This window comes from Zerene cesonia, chromosome 15, assembly GCF_012273895.1.
Source record: "Zerene cesonia ecotype Mississippi chromosome 15, Zerene_cesonia_1.1, whole genome shotgun sequence".
Taxonomy (NCBI): domain Eukaryota; kingdom Metazoa; phylum Arthropoda; class Insecta; order Lepidoptera; family Pieridae; genus Zerene; species Zerene cesonia.
This window is the reverse complement of record NC_052116.1, coordinates 1,788,532-1,808,659: the sequence shown is the minus strand read 5'-3', so window position 1 is coordinate 1,808,659 and position 20,128 is coordinate 1,788,532.

Genomic DNA, 20,128 nt, shown 5'->3' with positions numbered 1-20,128 from the left:
GTGATGTATAGGTTACAGTTAAAACCCGTTTTCCGTTAGAACGCGTTTTCCCTAGTTAAAACGAGTAACTTAATCCCTCTGTTTTAGGGAAAACGCGTTACACATCTAGAATACACTTTTTTACCGAAACTGTATTTTCTACTAATAATTAGGCAATCCTTTTATTTCGATTTGTTTTTTTATAATAATCAATATTCCACATTGTCTACATAGTCAGTACATTCTGTAATGCAAAATCGCTTCCCGCGTCTCTCCCTACGTATGTAGGTACGTGCGTACGTGCTTCGATTTTTAAAACTATACAACGGATTTTGATGGTTTCTTTTAATATACGAGTATAGAGTGTTTTAAGGGAGATCTTTTAAACTACTCCGAAAACGCATGCGAAACTGGGGGCAATAGTTTTAAGTATAAAAATAGGTAGCAACAAGCGAAGTGACAACTGCATTAGGTTGATAGAAAACTACCGCATCAGCCGAGCGAACTTTCCAGCAAAGCTGCCATGGCAGCGTCAGTATTCTGTCAATTGATCGCAAAAGAGAAGTTTATTGTGCTAATTTTTATTGATATATTTTGAAATCATTTGTTATCAATAAATATATGAGTATAAGGCTTAAATAAGTTTTCATTTATAGCTACAGATCTATAAACGACACATATTTGACTAGTAAAGCTGACATTAACGATGTATAAAGCTGAAAATCGATTCTTTGATCGTAAATCGCGTCCGTCGATTCTATTATCGCATAGCGATAGCAAGTACTATCGAAACTCGATTGCGGAGCTTTCAGCTATTATCTTATCAATGATATGTGTATCCTTGTGTTTAACTTATTCGGTTTGATTTTGTTTTGGCCTGTTAACATTCACTTCGTTGTTGGTTTGGAAATTATTATGTTTGCGTGGAATTAACGGATGTCTGGCAGAGTTATGGTTGGGTTCTATTGATTAAATATCTATTTTTTATTAAGCGTTATCACTGGTTGAAGGTTGGTATTTATTTAAGCGAGAATAAACAGCTAAAATTTGAATTAAGTATCATAAATAAGTAACTAAATATATGAAGAAGACTATCAACGCATATCCCGAAGAACTAGGACTAGAAACTAAACTTTTTGTACCATAATAAATACCTATGTCTATATTAATTCATCAATTTATATAAAAGCATCGTCCTTCCTTTTTCGGTGATTCGTATTTTAAGAAATAATGTAGTTTAAGTATTTAGTTATGTACGGTAATGGTAGGAATAATTTTCTCGAGTAATCACGAGCAGAATGCTTTAATTAAATGAAATGTGTTAAATTTGGAATTTGTGAATATATTTTCCAATATTAAAGCTTGAATGGGTTACTAACCCAACCTTTAACTTTAACTCTTGTATAAACAGTTTTAAGCAATTATCAATCGCTTTTTAAATATGTCAAAACATTCTCATTATGTTGCCACTTAAAAAATGTAGACACACGCCGCGCCTTTAAATTGCTGACCAATCAAAGCGTCAATCTTATCACAGAGTGAAAAGGCCTAAACAATAGTGAGTTAAATCCTAAAACCCATGGTACTGTCGTGTCCGCGTCGTGGTTTTATTTTACACTCTTTGTTTATGGCGACACCGGACAGTAAAATTCACGCCTTCACATTACTCACTTAATGAGGCTCCGTGGGTATAATGAGCGAATTAATTGCTTTATTCCGTCGCCACGAAGATTGCACGTTTTTGTATCGAGTTATTTTATAGTCTTGTGATATTTTACTCTTTTGATTTTTTCGTATTTTAATTATGTATTAGTGTGCTTTGGAAGTAGCCAAGTTGTTAGTAGTTAGTTGGAGTAGTATTTGTCCTACAGGTTTAATTACTAAATTCAATAATTCAATAGTAAAGTAATAAAAAAAAGCATTTTTTCAGAGATTAACACCAACAACGAATTTTTAGTTTATAATACTTAAAATATTACTTTACAAAATGTTATCTTACAGCTTGCTAATAATCAATGAAAGTATTGTTTTTGTGTTGGCATGCAAATTAGAGATAAATCTAAAAACATACAAAAATTGTGGATTGATGCAATCCTATACAGGAGATACATTCATTCCGGGCTTAAGTCAATTGATTAATAATACCGAATAGTTAGAATTACAAAGATTTGCGCCATAAATTGTCCATTGGTACACCTGTGCGGGTTCGCTGGGGTCGAGCTTCCTGGTGTGGAGCCTGGGGCCTGGGGCCATACAGCTGTGCATCCATGCGGTTTATTGTACTTCTAAGACGTATTTAAAGTAGGTTTTTAGCCTACGGGTGGTATTGAGTTAAAGATAGTGAGTTTATTTTGATATCAAAATTGTATATACGGAAAAGAATTTTTTGAGTTTATTTAAGTGGTACAATAATTTTAATATTGAAATGAAAGGTGTCTTGCCGCGTTTTTTAGAAAATAAAAAGAATTATCGTCATAATTCGGGAATTAATAAAGACATTTTTACAAGCACTAAAAAGTTTTGAGTTGACTTTGATATAACAATTTCTTTTATATGCCTTTAAAAGCAAAATTAAAGTGAAAAATTGGATAAGGTACGTGTGATTGACATCGCCTTTTTCTACCAAAATCTATAAGTGAATAAGAAATAAAACAATATATATTATTTTTATGATTTGTAACCCAGATCGGTTGGATTTAGTTAGTTTTACCTGAGTTTAAGTAAAAGGAATCTTCTTATTAAAAATAAATTGAAATTTATTAATTCGCGTGAACTTGAACACATTAAACTAATTAAGAAAAGAACCATAAAAATAAAGATTTATACAGAAGTACAGGAGATTTACAACGCAGCATACTTGAGGTAGTATTTCTTGTTGTTTTATTAGTCCCATTCCGTCCTTAATACTCAATTAAAATAATAATTATTTACAAGGCCTTGCAGCCTTGTTAACCAATGCCATCCCCGTATATGTCAGTGGGATTACAAGATTTACAATAATTACTGAGATTATTGGCGTATCTCATCGACAACGCATTGAAAACGTTTAAGGACTTTACATTGGATTATACAATAGTGCTTTAATGACTACCTCATAGTAATAGACTGTTTGGACTAAGAGTGCGGTGGAGCGGCCGTAAATTGTTAAAATTATATAGGTATATACCTGCTGACCCGGTAAACACAGTTCTGTCTAAGTCTTAACGTTAAGGGATATGAAAATTAGATATCCCTTTCGATTGTCTTTTGCCGATTCCCAGCCGGTTCGGAGGAGTAAAGTAACTAACATTGTGACACGAGAATTTTATAAATTTTATAATTTTATGAGCTAAACGATTCTACTAATCACACCTTATGGTTTTAGAAGATGTTTTAGGTCCTATTCATTTATACCCAACTTCAGTTCTTATTCGATGTTAATAGTTCACTGTCTGTGCTCCACGGTTTCACCCACATCGTGTTTTATAGTCAGCCTTTCTTACTAAATAAACTATGCAACAAAAAACGTAGGCAATTCGAACCAGTTGGTAGTTTAAATAAACAAACTTCATATTATTAAAAGCATAGATTAGTATAAATGGACGTATATCGGATACTATGAATTAAAATTAGCTTTTTTTTTCTAAAAACAACTTTATAGATTAGATAGAGAACTTCATTAGATTTGTTAAAAATTTTCATATCTTAGACAAAGGTTGAAAAACGATAAAAGCGTTTTAAATAAAGTTCAAATAGGACTTCCACAGAAAACAAATACCATACTTCTTTATTACAGCCATATAACAATAGTAAAACACCCTACGGTGTTGTATCGAATAATCGATTCAGTTATCGATTATCAATTCGTATAATACAAGCAATCGAATTGCGATCGTTTGATTTCCATTATTCGAATGCATCGATTTCGCCTCTGGGCGGGAACAATTCACTGCGAAGGTATTGTCATGTGACAGAACACGCGCGGCCTTATTGAATAGCTTAGAATAATTTGTGTTTAGTTCAATTTAGTGTTGGACACGTTTATATAGTGGAATGGTTATAGGGATATCGCTTTGGCAAATAAAGCTTGGGGCAGGAAATTTACGAATTTATGCGAATGCTGCTGTGCTTTGTACAGTGAGTGGGTTGGGGGCATATGATTTCCGTACTCCTCCCATTTCCTACAAAGCGGAAAACTCATTTGCAGAGGCCGTACATCTGTAAACGTACATGGGCGGTGGTATTCTCTTACCATCAGGCGAAACACCAGCCCGGTTGCCCGGCCTAACGGAAAAAAGGGAAATAAACGTTAAACGAGTTATTGAAAAGGCACTTTTTTATAATATTTCATGTTATACTGTCACGTAGTACCACCACTTTCAGCGGTGAAGGCATTTCTGAAAACTATTTAATACTTCTTGACATTAGCGCGTCCTAACAGATACGTATACTCAAGCTTTTATATCATTGGTATAGATAATTCAAGACAAGATAATTCATTTTTCGACACAACAGTACCGTATCCTACATGACAATCTTGAAAAAACCTAAATATGCCATAAGTTATATAGTGCAATAGAAAATATATCAGCACCTTTCACTTTAGCGAGTGAAAAATTAAATGAATTCTTCGCCAGTAGGTGGCGTCGTGACTCGACGTCAAGTGGAGGGTAATTTGAGACGAAGCTAAATCAACTACGACGTGAATTCTTAACAACTTGAACACATTGCAACAAAATATTCCTTTAGTTGTGTACATTTTGATATTTCTTTTTACAATAAAAGGAATATCAAAAAGTACAAGTCGTTAATTGCAACAACAAAGTACATTTAATTTGAGTAATGTTTACATACAGTTTTTTCTTTTTTATTATTAAAACATAAGTTGTAAAAAAATTACAAAGATTATGTGTATGAAATAAAGAGAAGGCCCTGTTTGAGATACAGGTACCTAGTTCAGAAGGCAGAGCATTGTTGTAAATTTAATACTAGTAGTACTTTATACATATATATTTTTTATTGTTATATGTAGAATATAAAACATGCGAAATATTAAAACATAGGCGCAATTTTACGTAACTTTTCCGCACATCAAAATTATTATTATAGTGTTAAATAGAATAACAGCAACAAATCTTAAACATTTCGACACTAGTATCTAGCAATAGCAAATAGATGTTTCCTTAATCTAGGCTATCCGAATATCAAATTACTGATCTCAGATGGTTATCCCTTGTTGCCTGGGAACAAACGCTGCGAGTGGGCGGCGGTACAAGTATTTGTGTATTTAGCGAATCTATTTCATAAATGAGGCACGCGCCAACATAGCATTGATATTTAGTTTGCTCTCTTGTACGGTGCGCAAATTAGGTGCTGTACGGTTTGGTATAAAACTGTTTTTCTTGGCCAGATTTGCTTTTAACCTGACTGATATATGCACACAAGCTCATAATTCAGGCTCTATGCTTAACAAGTTAAATAATTAAATAAAAAAATAAAATAAAGTTATAAGTAGATATTTAAAGACGTTACCTTTTTTAAAAACACAACTCGATTGACCAACGCAAAACTGTGTTCAAGCCATAACCCAGACAGCTAAGTTTACAGATGAATTGCCAGTGCAGTGTAATGTATTTCCTTACTATATACTTTTATTTCCTTTTTTAAGCTTATAAACATTTTTAATATCGACAAACAATCTCCCAGCAAATCCTAAAATTGGTCGTTTCACATTACGTCATACGTGTTTGTATGACGTAACGTGTAACAAAATAGAGCAAGAAATTTAAATTAAACGATACGACAGAATCAATCAAAAACTCAATTTTCTATAATAAACCTGTTTTCATAATTTTCTTGTAGCCAGTACCACGTAATTTTGCGGAGGCGGCGCACGCGACACGTCTCTAATTAACTGCCGCTACAATTAACTTGGTACAGGGTCCGCCATCCGTGCTCTATGGTATTGAGTCATTTATTCATTTCATTACGATGATATTTCTTAGTAAGTTATGAGAAATATGGTAATGTAATAAATTAATGGACAGTTCTTATCGGATACATTAAATGGTTCTTTACGTTTTAACTAGTATCCATAAACTGTAAAGCGAAATAGACTGCGGTTGTTATGATTCAAAATCTATATCTTTAGATATTTCTAAGTGTAGATTGGTAAGACTTGTACAGAAAAAGTTAATAATAATAGATGATACTTAAAATAAAGTTTTATTTCCTAATTTAAACTTCTTAATTAAACTAAACTAATATACTAGTAAACTATTAAATTGATTGTCAATATAAATCTATTTAAAAAAAAATCTTCAATAATTTAATTATGAAAGCTCGTCAGCCCGGTGAACAAGAAAAACGTATAAAATTTGACAAAGGTGTGATCCATAGATGTAGATGCAGTAGAAGTTAAAACACGCCATCATGGCCTCACTGCATATATATTTTTAAACGAATATTATTAAGGATTATGTGTGAAATGCTCCATAGATGCGCAAAATCCAGAAATATCCAACATTACCAGACGCCACTATGACATTCAAGATGGCGCCCCCGCACGCAATGCTTACAAAACGAACTAACTCTGAAATACTGCTCCAGATCACGCTTTAATCAATATATTTTAATTCAATAAGGAAATGATACATTACAGTGTGTAACTGTTGGAGAATAGAATTTACAGCACTCTAGAAATGACAAGGTCTGTAAGGAAGTGATCAACATGGATAAAGTTGTGTTTAATTGAATATCTGCAAAATGTAGGGTTGGTTTTGTGACTGTGTGTACAAATATTCGATTTAAAATACTTATTCTAAGGTTAATTCATTCAATTATCTTCATATATTATAATATCAAAAATCTAAAGGCAATGAAAAGTAAAGCTGGACATAAAGCTAAATATTTTTTAACTTTTCTGCACAAATAATAATTATTCGTACAAAGGTTTATTTGAATTAATTTTTGACATGATGACTTCACACTGTTAAATGTTTAACACTTTACTACTACATCTTTTATAAATAAATAATTACTTTTAACATAAAACTAAACCAATTATACAGTTTTCGAATATAAAAAGAATTATCAGAATCTGTTAACTTAGTTATAAGTAATGGTGTAAGAAACACAAAAAAGCAGTCGAATTGTAAACTTACCAATTTTTAAAATTAGTTTAAAATATCTACTTAACACTGTTATCAAATAGGTATTCTATACACAAATAAAAAGTGATGAAACCCATCGTGATTAGCCTTACCACAAGACGTCACAAATAAATCGCAAAGCAAAGCGGCAGCATCGCAACAAAATAACCGATTTGAGCAATATAATTAACGAAATGTGCCATTATCTAATCTAGCAACTGGAAGTTAATGCCATCGTGACACAGAGTATTAATTTAACCAGTAGTTAGAAGTTATCTCGCTCTAATGGTCGGTCGCTAAGAGCATTACTATCGACGTATGGACCGAGCAAGCTGCCAACCTGATCAAATTAATTAGTAGGTGTAATGCTCCCGCATTTGTTTGTACCAGACGCAGTGTTAATCAACTTTAAGCAGAATTTCTACCTGAGCAGACCTGAAGAAACTCCGATTGGAAATGGGAAAAATATAATTCCTGTTCAAATCGAATTTTTTGGTAACATCTTTGCGGAACGGAAATGACGACGTCAATGCTGCATCCTCAAAATCTTCGTATGCTAGGTCGCCCTTTGTACCTCCTCCCTCTTTTTCGATAGTGTTTTTTAGTGGCAGTCTAAATATTGATATAATAGCTTAATTTCATTACCGACGATACAGGTTTGCCTAATGTGGGTGTTATAAGTACGTAGATGTGAGTAATATTGTGAAGCCAAAGATATGTAAGACAACAATATAAACTCAAACGTATTGAGTTTTAAACAAACATATGGTTATAAATAGATATATTTCTAATATTTTTTCAATGCAGAATGGTAAAGCGACTTTATTAATGTTATCTACGCCATACATACTGTCCACTCGGTTTTGAAATGCTTATATTTTGTGTACGTAACACATACACTCAAAGATCGAAAATACTTGTTGATAGAATAGATAGTTGATAGAAGGATAGCTCACAATGCGTTGAGATCACAGGAAATTAAAGGAGCCAAGGTGAAAATCGCGTTGTGGCTCTAATGAAACTCACAACACGAGGTGGTCATGACAATATGCCACGACGCGTTCTGAGCCTTAACTGCTTCTTGTTGCGGCATAACCAATATTTGCCGAAACGTGTTCTAATACCACATTAAAAATGTCTGCCTATCTCAATAATAACACCAATAACTACTTGACTGCTTTCATTTATTAGTAAAATTAAGATTAGCACCTATGTGTTATAATTCGGATAACATAGAAATATAAGGGACTATTTGTGATGTGGTAGTCGAGCACGCTTCGGCACGAATTTGGCCAGCTCGCACCGGGGAAGTACCACACCCCCACAGAAAACCGGCGTGAAATAATAGCTTGCTATTGTGTTTCGTACGGTGAGTGGGGGAGCCGGAGGCCTATTTCCTTCTCCTAGCCCTTCCCAGTCCATTCCTTCTTTCCAGTCATCAATCCTTTCCTTATCCTTTATCTCTTAAAAGCGGGCAGCGCATTTTCAGAGGTCTAAGCCTCTGCGAATGTTCATGGGCGGTGGTGATCGTTTACCACCAGGCGAACCACCAGCTCAGTTGCCCGCTCTGACATAAAAAAAAAAGACTAGCTCCGCCCGGGTAGTCATTTATCGTAATTGAAATAGTATAAGCTATCCTATCTTTTAAGTTGTGTCGAACTGCACATGGTTTGCAAATTTGATTAAAATCGGTTGAGTAGTTTAGGAGTCCATCGCGGTCAAACAACGTGACACGTAATTTATATATATATTAGGATTAATCCTGGATTAAGTGACATGAACGCTATACAAGAGTCTGCATATTAATATAAGATTGTAAAGGTATCAAGGCGCCAGTGTAAGTGGTCGGCTGCGCACGCGCGCAAATTTACTCTAGCAGCGCTCTATCTATCAGCTCCTCTTCGTTTAGATTTAATGGGAATTTACTCGCTATCGTATTATAAACGATAGTACATTATTTTAGTAATAAGTTCTCATATAATTATTTTAACAAAGCTAGGGAATATGGTGTTGAGCTTATTAAATAATTCTTTTTATACTATATTTTGGGCACTTAATAAAAACTATGCGTTACCTATAACTACCAATTACTTCTTATTTCTTAATAACTCAATAAATTAATTAAAAAGCGCTTTTAAAAGATTGTAGTCGAATAAATGCTTCTCTGAGATTTAAGAGACGTTTAATATATCATTATATCTATTTTAATACAACTCGGCTACCGCTAGTACGTTTGATATCAAGACAAATTCTATAATTTCGTGTCAGTATTTCGTAATGGTAGTGATTATTAACTCTCAAGCAGTATGATTACAATAATTCGCGGCGGGCTATTATTTCCCAACCGCTGAGATTAACATAGCGGTATAAAATGAGTACCGCAAACTAGTTTAAACCTATATCAATGAAATCATTTTGACGGTGTGCGGTTGATGGCACAGTGGGTGCGTTTTGGTTCGCGCACGTTTGGGTATGCGGATGGAATTGATTACATTGGTACGGACACGGATATAAAACGTATATAGCAAAGGGAAAAATGAAAAGCTTGTTCGTTGGAAAAGCTTGTTTTAGATATTCTAAAACATATTCTATATTGAGTATATTTTGTAGCTCTATATACAGAAAATCCGATTCGTAGGGTTGGCCCTTCTGGACTGTTTCTCTGCTGTTTACAGAACAGAGAAGATGTAAGTAATGATAGACGATCTTAAGAGACATGTAAGAAGTAACATTAGCAATAATCTAATTTACCGTATCCGTCATTAACATTATTTTTTGTATATTCTGTAAGAAATAAATATCATTCTGCTTACAAACAAAAAAAAAAAGATATATATTTCATTATAAATAATTAAAACATTATACAAAAACTCAATACCCCAGTGTGCATCCAGCCTAACTCCTTAAACAGGTGCTTGCGATGTCTTCTGCGATAAACGCTGACGGACAAGGAACACCTCATCTCATTCAGAGGCTGCGTATGTGATGTGGACAGGCTAATTGACATACTGTTTAATTTAACCGACTGGTTAGGGCGGGTACACACCTGGTTGCGTATGTTGATATAAGGCGGTGTGTACACTGTTGTGAGTATAGTATTAGTAAGTGGAGGTTCGTGGTTTGCGGGTGGTAGTTTTCAATTGTTGTTAATTAGTGTTGTTATAAAATTGTGTGGGCTTGATTAAGTGAATAGCAGAGGTATTTTTATGGTTTCATTATTATTAGGCCATACGTGTTTTCGCTGCTGGGACACAGACATGAGGGTTTTATGGTTTTTGGGAGGCGTTTTCGAATGTGATTGACTTGTATTTGAGAAAATAGGCTAATTGTGAGACAAACTGCATTAAAAAGAGAGTGCATACAAGATACAAATATCGTGATTTTTCGTTGATTCGAGAGATTGATTAATACTCATGACAAATGGGAGAAACACATATTAGACACTATTGGTCCACCCCAGCGTTGTCTGTGGTACATAACATATATCACTAAGAGATCACCTACAAACAGACTTTTCAGTTTTATAAGTAGTACAGATTAAAAATCGCTACGTGTTTCCTGACTTCATTTTTATCGTCATATAAGGGTTTTATTATTTATAATGGCCAATCGCAATCCGATCATATTGCAAAGAAATCCTGTATGTACCAGCTTTAAAAGCCCAGTGTGCACCAGCCCTAAGCTTATCTCGGAACAGGTGTCCGCGATTGCCGGCTAGATAAAACATTGATGGACAACTACTGAACACCTCTTTCATTCAAAAAGCACACTGACGTGTGTGAGAGCCTAATTGACAGTTTATAATATGTATAGTTAGTGTTTATGTGGGTTCTATAACCTGTTATTGATGATTAGACATACATATAACAGCGATTTCTTTATCTGTATACAATATATTATGTAGTAAGATTGGGTGAATAATCACTACATAGCAACGAAGTTGTTTCGTGCATGTATGTATGTTTTGATATTTAAAACTACAAATGGATTTTGATGGGATTTCTAATAGCAGAGTGAGATTCAAGAGGAAGGATTATATATAAAATACTGCGAGTTCAACGCGTGTGAAGCGGCGGGGAAAAGAACAGAATATTCTGTCTCCAAGCCCGGATTTTCTTAACAGGTTGACGATTATGTTCTGATCGTCCGTAGTTTTTGTAATTAAATTAAATGTAAAAGTGAATAAAACTGGCGTTAGATTATTCAGTGTTTTTCAATTTGATAGTCAAAAGCCCTAAAAAGCAGTTCCATTGAGATTTACCAATGCAAAGTGTAAATTTATCATTAAATCTATCGCACGAGATTATAATTTACTTTTACTATCCTACTTAATACTATAAATGCGAAAGTTTGTAAAGATGTGTGTGTGTTTGTTGCTCTTTCACGCAAAAACTACTCAACCGATTGTAATCAAAATTTGGTAGGTAGATAACTGAACAACTGGAATAACACATAGGCAACTTTTTATCCCGATATTCCTACGGGATACGGACTTACGCGGGTGAAACCGCGGGGCGTTGCTAGTAATTTATAATTGTTAATAATTTAACGGTGACATATCACTTAAACAGCTATATTAGAATTTAAAGACTCGATTTATTCATTTTATTTTTAATCCCGACAACTCCCGTACCTACAGCGAGCGTGGTAACAGTGAGTCTGTGATATTATGTCTTCAAAATTGTTATTTATAAACTAGTTTTTTGTAATAATTTCTTCTTAATTACGTTGTTTTTCAAAATTTGTATCTAGTTGATTTGTGTAAAGTCTCTAAATAATATTAAATAAAAAAATATATTGTAAATAATACAACAGTGCGTCTGTTTAGCTGTAATAAATAGCAATGGCAAGACAAATGTCAGCTGTCAAAGAAAATATTTTATCACTCGAGAGATCATTGATGAGATCTTAGACGAATGGCTCCGATAACATCATGGTATTTACTGCACAGGTAGGTACGAGTGGAAATGTTAAAACAAAAATATATGGCATTCCATTAAAACAAATATAACGAATATAGAATCCCTGCTAATATAATAAATGCGAAAGGACCGCTGTTTGTTTGCCTCTTTCACGCCACCACAGAGCTGATCGACTTAGACGAAATTTAGAGGTTACATTTTTATCTCGAAAATCACACGGGAACCGGAATTATGCGAGGAAACTTATAGCTGTCTATTTTTTCTTTGACTATGCGGACAAAGCCGCGGCTAAACCGCTAACAAACATTGAATTGATAGTATGCCTTAAATACGACTAGCAAACCCGGCGAACTCCGTTTCGCCACCAGGTGGCTGTATGTGAAAAATGATTTTCCCGCTTTTCTGCAGAATTTTTTCCTGAATTTTCTTTGCCATAAACCTCACGGCGCCCGAGACCTTTCCAACGAATGCAAAACCGTGGAAATCGGTTCGTGCGTTCTGGAGTTATAGCGTCAGGAAGGAAAACCCGACTTATTTTTATATAGTAGATAATAACATATTATGGTTAATACAAACCAAAAAACTAATACCGGTACCTATCTCGAATAAGTATTATAATACTTTTAAGAATCCATTCTCATCATAATTGACAGAAAAACTAAACTACGTTGTTTTATAGCTAAAGCAAAAAAAAAAAACGCTTTTAACATGCGCTCACTCTTCTATAAATATAAAATATGTCCGAACCTGTCGTATTATAAAAGGTGAGTAAAATAATCACCACGGTGCATTAAAAATGTTGCTTCTAGTTGCCGGCCTCCACACGATGCAACTTATTCCGCGATTACCACAGATTATATATTATGCAGATAGCCGGGTATTACGTAACGGTCCATTAATGTTTTATAGCTGACTCTGGATACATGATCATAGATGATTTGCTCTATAAAAAAGGTTGTCTGTGGAATCGCGTAGGGCAATATTTTGCTAGATTTTTTTAAATTTAAATAGACATATTGGAAAACATTTCTGTATCTCATTAGTGGTTATTTTACTTAATGTATTTCCAATAATGTTAGTTCTTTTAATGTTTTTTTTATTTAATTCATTGATGGAATTTCTTCGGAGAAACTGTTGCCAGTGTATAAAATATGTTAGGGGAAGTGAAATACTCTGTGAAAGGGTGAATAATCATCGTACTAAGAAAGACCGGGATCTTTCTGTTTTGTCGTATGCGCCATGTTAGGACCACAAAATATTTTTTTCTAATATAAAAACGTATTTTAACGTCTTGCATTGTTAAAAACATTTTCTACAAGTGACTGAATTTAGATAAGAAATATCTCATTTATGATTTTAAGTTCTTAAGAGATGTCAAACGTTGTGCAGTTCGTATGAGTGAATAAACTGAGGGAAAGTTTGAAAATTTAAAAATTCGGGTCATATGTTATTTTCATTACCTCTTTATATTATTATCATAATCGGTTTCCTCACGATATTTTCCTTCACCGTTTTGAGCAATGATGATATTACACGTGCGCTGATAAATCGAAAAATCTATTTATTTCCTGTACGTTCTCCTGGTCTCGAGCCCCGGCTTGTCGATTTTAAGTCCGAGGTCCTCACCACTGAGCCACCACTGCTTCGTTTAAATATACTGATATGAAATACCTACGTGTTATATTTTTCAACTGTATTTCCCAACATTCACGTCGTAATTTATCCAGTCGTAATATAAGTAATTGGTGAATTAATGTAACAAAATTCAGGTTTTTGCGATACTATCTGGGAGCGGGTTTAATGTTAGAGATTTAATTAATGCGATATAGGCTTCAAAGGGCGATTGATCTTACTGACGGATTATATCGTATACTTACTAATATTATTAATACGAAAGTGTGTTTGTATGTTTGTCATTCTTTCGCGATTTTTGTGCGTGGAGGTAGTAAGGACGCTAAAGAAAGTAAACGCTGTGAAATGCATATGTATATTTAAGAATTCTATTAAAATATATTCTTATTGCGCTTATAAAGCTTCTCTCATAAACATTGTAGGGGTATTGCTTAATCATAGATAATATTCGGGAATAACTTTTAATAATCAATTCGCTTCATGAAACTCTCAAGTGTTATATATTTGTAGATAAAGAACTATTTCGCCATATTTTCAGACGTTTTTCGATCATTTTATTATTTCAAATTGCTCTCGATTTTACATTTGTTAATAACGTCGATAAAAAAGAATAAAACACCAAGCAAAGTAAGTGATGCCCCGATGAAACATATACGGAGATGGAATCATACCTAATTGTTAGTTATTTGCTATTTGTTGTTCTTTTTTGATATCTTCTTATATAATCATCCAGGTATGTTTACACAAGGGAATTAATTTGTGTATCACCCTGCTACGTTATCTTTAATCACTGAAAGTAGCGACAACAAAAAAAAAGCATGTTCCATTATTACTAAATATTGAATTAATAAAAGATATATACAAGTGAATCTATGAATAAAAGCGTTGCTTTGAGTAATGATGGAAAAACTACGAATGGCTATGCTTTCTAGTCCTTCGATATTCAATATATTGAATATTTTACATTTTTTGTTCGATTAGGGATATTTAGCTTGTTTTTAGTGCATAAAATACAAGTTTCCTATTCATTGAACATTGGATTTCTTTATTTGTTTTGTACGTAAACAAGTCGTTTATAGATAAAATAAATATTTGATTTATGTATATATACTAAGAGTCTATTCGCCCTCTTCGTGAAAGAATTTATGAAATCCGTCCAGTAGTTCTTGAGTTTAGCTCGTTTAAACAAACAAATACTATAGCTTAATATTTCTATATTAATATCGCGTGAGATTGTAAAAAGGTTTGATATATAAGCTTTGTTGAAAAATTGCGTTTCTTGGCACTTAGTATGTATTAGTATTCCCCGATCCCACTTAGTATGGATTCTGCCAATGTCAAGTTATTAAAAGATTATTTATTATATGAGACTTCCATTTTGTGATTGATGAAATAAATCTTTCTTTTTGTCTATGGCACGCATAAATATGCACTTGAGTTGGAAAGAACGAGAACGAACGACGAGTACAATCTGGAGGTCTTCAAGAGTAGAGTGAACAGGTACCTTCTAGGGAAGCGCGTTACAGCCTAGACCACATCTCAGCTTACCATCAGGCGAGATCGTGGTCAAGCGCTGCCCTATTAAAGATAAAAAAAACTAATTTATATAAATGTCTATGGTCGAAATTAAATGCAATGTAAATATATGTATAATTATATCCAATATTAGTCTCATTTGTCAGCGCTATCTAAATATCTATTGAATTACTAACTTGAAATTCTCTTATCTATAATTGAGCGGTTTCGCGATAACTGACTCGTGTTTATTATGTGGTTTATTTAAATTGCGCTCATTTTTAGAAATGTAATGTGTAACTTGGCTTGTTTATTATTTATTAGCAGTGCCCCGCGGTTGCACCCACGTCGTGGATGTTGTTAAATAGGTTTTAGCCTTCCTTTAGCGGCCTATCTGAAGCTGAAGAAGTTCAATTCGGATCATTAGTTCTTGATATTAGCGTTCACATGTACAGACTACTTATTGAATGACCCGTTTCCATAACTATGATTACGTTTTTAATGTATTTTAGAATCAACTCTAGTTAACTTTTAGTTGGGTGAAGGATAAAGAGTTGGTGAAAGTACTTTACAGTATGCTATTTCACGCCGGTTTTCTGTGGGTGTGTGGTACTTCCCCGGTGCGAGCTGGCCTAATTCGTGCCGAAGCGTGCTCGTCTACCAAGGTTTTCGTTCCTGACGCTATATAATATATTTTTTTCTAGTAGAAGGCTGCTTTGAGTATAATTTAGCTATAATTTATATAAGATAACACTATAATTAAGCTCTGAGGAATCACGTAGCACATTAAACTGTGAAAGAATATTTGAAATCGGTCGCGGAACTATATCGGTCCAGTAGTTACGGAAATTACTGCGTTCAAACAAATGAACTTTAGCTTTATATAATTAGCATAGGCACAGGATTATCTAAATGTTCTAGATTTATCTGAGATTAGATTTATCTGATATCACAAGCATAATTTACCCATTTATTAGCAACCCAGGAATCTCTTGAAGACGTATCTTTAAGTAATTCCTGTGTTTCATGTACTGACTCCGCAAAATCAAACGGTACAAAATATAATAAATTATGTCCCTATCTAATGTAGGAACTAGGAAGCCACTGGAATCACATAATGCCGTATAATTTCTGATAGAAATTAGCAAAGAATGACACAGGCTACCTCTAATCTGCCGTCATCGGTTGCCAGTAATTCATACGTAAAGCGGCGTCTACACAGCACCCAGCGAGACCTATGATTAAAACCTCTAATCGTCCGTATTAACTTAGTCCCTATTTACATATCTCGATATAAAATTTGTACTGATAACTACCACGGACTTGATACACGATGACTGTATAATTGCCACTTAAGCAATCGTGTGTACGCGGCACTATATCATTTTCTGTCTCGCCACGCATTAACTGCTAGATAGAGACAGGTGATAGTATTGAAATTGTTCGAATTGCAAGTTTCCGTACACTATGAGATGGGGCGATAGTGTCAAATAACAAATGGGTGAAATTTATTACGTGCAGATGGTGTCGCTGCGTTTCTGAAGAGATACTTAGATGTGATATATTTGTGCCTCCAGAAACAACGTTTTGTAATAATATGGTAGAACTGTAATATGAAGAGAATATATTCTAACAATTCGTAGTTAGTGTAGAGTATTAGTTGAGACATTTAAACAATAAGAGTTTCATTAGAATCTTCATTAGCTTAGTAATGCGGCAAAATATTGCAGTAAAAAGGCGATTTATATTATTGTAAACTGGTACAGTTTGAGTTTATATATGTAAGTACAGATTGATAAAAATTGTTAATTATTATATGGTTATTATTATAGTTATTAGCAGTCTCTTAACAGCGATAAATATTTAGTGTACGCCTGAAATAATGCGTGTATAATTGGATACTCAGGGTATATGAATAAATATCACACACGCGAACGCCTAGGGGAAAGATAGAAAATGGTCATCTTTGAATTAGATATTATGTTACGAATAATCCGTAGTCGGTTATTTATATAGCTGGTTATTTTCTTAATTCGAAATTCAAAAAACATAAATTATTTATACTTAAATACTTTCGCGATATAATACCTTTCAAATAACTACATTAAAATAAATGTTTTCACACACACACACGTTTATTTTAATTTTTGGAATTGTGCAAATCAATGCTTAAACACACTCGTCTTTTGTAGCACAATACACGAATGTAGTTTGTGCGACTGGTATTTGCCATCTTCGTCAACATGACAGTGCGAAATGCCGCGCTTAGAGAAAGACCAATCAAAAAGTAGGTTTTTATAGGGTACATAAATTAGAAACGGTACACTAGAGGCATGCAATTATATCATAGGGGAATTATCATCTGTATTGATGTATATGTACATATGTTGTTATATTTGAGCACATGTTTGCTAAAACAATTAGTTATATAGATATGTTCACCAGTTATCTACATAATTATGGTACTTAGGATGTGCTAGTGATGCCTGAATATAAATAAAAACCGCAAGTAAAGGAAACAATTTATTTAATTTGTTAGATATAAAAAGCATATGGAAAATAATAATATCATTAAAGTGATATGGACAAATTTTGGTAGCAACATAAGACAATATGACATTTTATGACATTTAATTCATTCAAAATTCGACTAATAATACTTTGAAATAAAATAAAGCATAGATAATTAATAAACGGTAAAAGAAAATTTAAAATAACTGACTTCATTTAACGGTTATTAAGGACATCGAGTCGACTCTTATATACCATATTCAAATAAGGGTAGCGCTTATGGCAGAATAGGTAGAATAGGGTATATTATATTATTTTTCGCTTTTAAGCGGTATTGGAGTGGGTTAAAATTAAAAAAAAAATATATTATTACACTTAAAAACGCCGCATGCAGTAGTTTTGTTTGTACCAGGAAAATAATTTATATTAATGTCAATATTAAAAACCAAGAATATGTACCGTTATTGAAAATAGACGACATTTCCGTCTTGTAAACGATGGAAGTGAACCAAATAGCGAGTCGCAAGAAGAATTATATAAATAGTGCAAGCAATGCTGCAATGTGGTAATGAAACAATTTGCGACGTTGCGATCGTAGTGATAGTGTTAAACTATTACTTGGAAAGAGTGGTGTGAGCTAAGAGTTTCTGCTTTTATATGTAATAGTGGGCAACTGAGATAGTTCGAGTGGTGGTATTTTATAGTCACCCATGAACATTTGCAAGGTTTAAGGGTTGGTTTTGCTTTTATATGTAATAACGGGCAACTGAGATGGTTCGAGTAAGTTATAGTCACCGCCCATGAACATTTGCAAGGTTAGGGCTGGTTCAAATGCATTGCTCGCTTTTAAGGGCAAAGGATAAGGAAAGGATTGACGGGAATAAATTAATGGACTGGATAGGGTGGGGCCTCCGGCTCGCCCACTACTCCATGCATTTTCTATGGGGGTGTGGTACCTTTTCTGGGTAGAGCTGGCCCAATTCGTGGCGAAGCGTGCTCGACTCCCATAATCTAAAAACGTAGCGTTTATCCCTACTAATAGTATACATTCGAAATTAACTCTTTCTCTCTCTATCTTTATACCTGAAAACCGAAAAAGCACAGGGGATCGCCTTTTCAAAAATGTTATGGAAACTGGTAGTCTTTTCCTTTGAATGTCTGAACGAAACTGCGGGTGAAATGCTAGTATTTATAAAAATATGTAGAAAGAGTCATGAATTTTACTTGAACAACTAGGACTCTTGAAAGAGCTTTTATGTCCGATGCCAAAACCATTTTTTTTTCTTTTTTAGTATTTCTGTTTTCACTTATTCTCTATATAAAAGTCACTTCGAAGTGAAGATACTACAAAGAAAATGTTAAATAATTTAAAATTAAACTTATTTATGCTACAAGAAAAATCATTTTAATACTGGCAAATAGATAAAAGACACAGATAAATTGTTACTGGCTATTCGCCCCAGCTTCGCTCGTACATATATAGTCGTATTTAATTCAGTGTAGATGCATGCTTTTTAATGGCTAAAAAATGTTTCAAATCGGTCCACATTACAAACATATTAACGAAACAACACATACTTCCTGTTTGTAATATTAGTATTGATAATAAAGATTCCATGTTTTTCAAGTGAAAATAAAAAACACAATTTCCCACTATGAAGACTGAAACAATTGTACAAAGAAACTATCCATCAAATGTCATATTAAGCGCACATTCATATCATATATCCATATAATTTAATTACATTCAATTCGAAACTTGGACCAAGCAATAATCTCTATTATCGTTTACCATTTAAGCCAATGTATCCCATTGTGCGAATAAACTGAAGTGAGGTACGTTACTTCGCACAATAGTGCCTCGAATGCACTAATGCGGTACTAATTTGCCGCGCAATCGCAGTTCCACCTGTTTCACTGAAATATACGGCTTTTATTTAATGGCAACACTGGGAGGGCTGTGTTTATTTTGCACCAATAGACTTGTATCTTGTCTATGAAAAAATAGAAATGGCGCGCTTTTTTAGCGCAATTCGCACGCGATGATTGATATGTTTTCGTTTTAATGCGATGTTTTTTTTATAATTTTCCGCAAATGATTGATGTGTTTTTCTTAGTACGAGTAAATAAGACAGTACATTACGTTTTTTTATGAAAATGTACTTTAATTTGGTTGTTTTTACTGTAGCACATTATAATTAAAGAAATGAAAGTAAACACATCATTTATTCATTTATCCTTATAGTCTTGACATCCCTTGTTAGCTTCTTAACTTACAGTTTTGTTTATGAAATTAAGAGCCACCATTGGTTTCGTGACATAAATTCTAACGTCTCCTTAAATGGCGGCTATTTCAAATGTTCAGTTTAAAACATTTGAATTGCCCAAGTTATCTTGCGAAGAATGCAGTAGACTTCGCTTAATGGGCTAGAATAATCT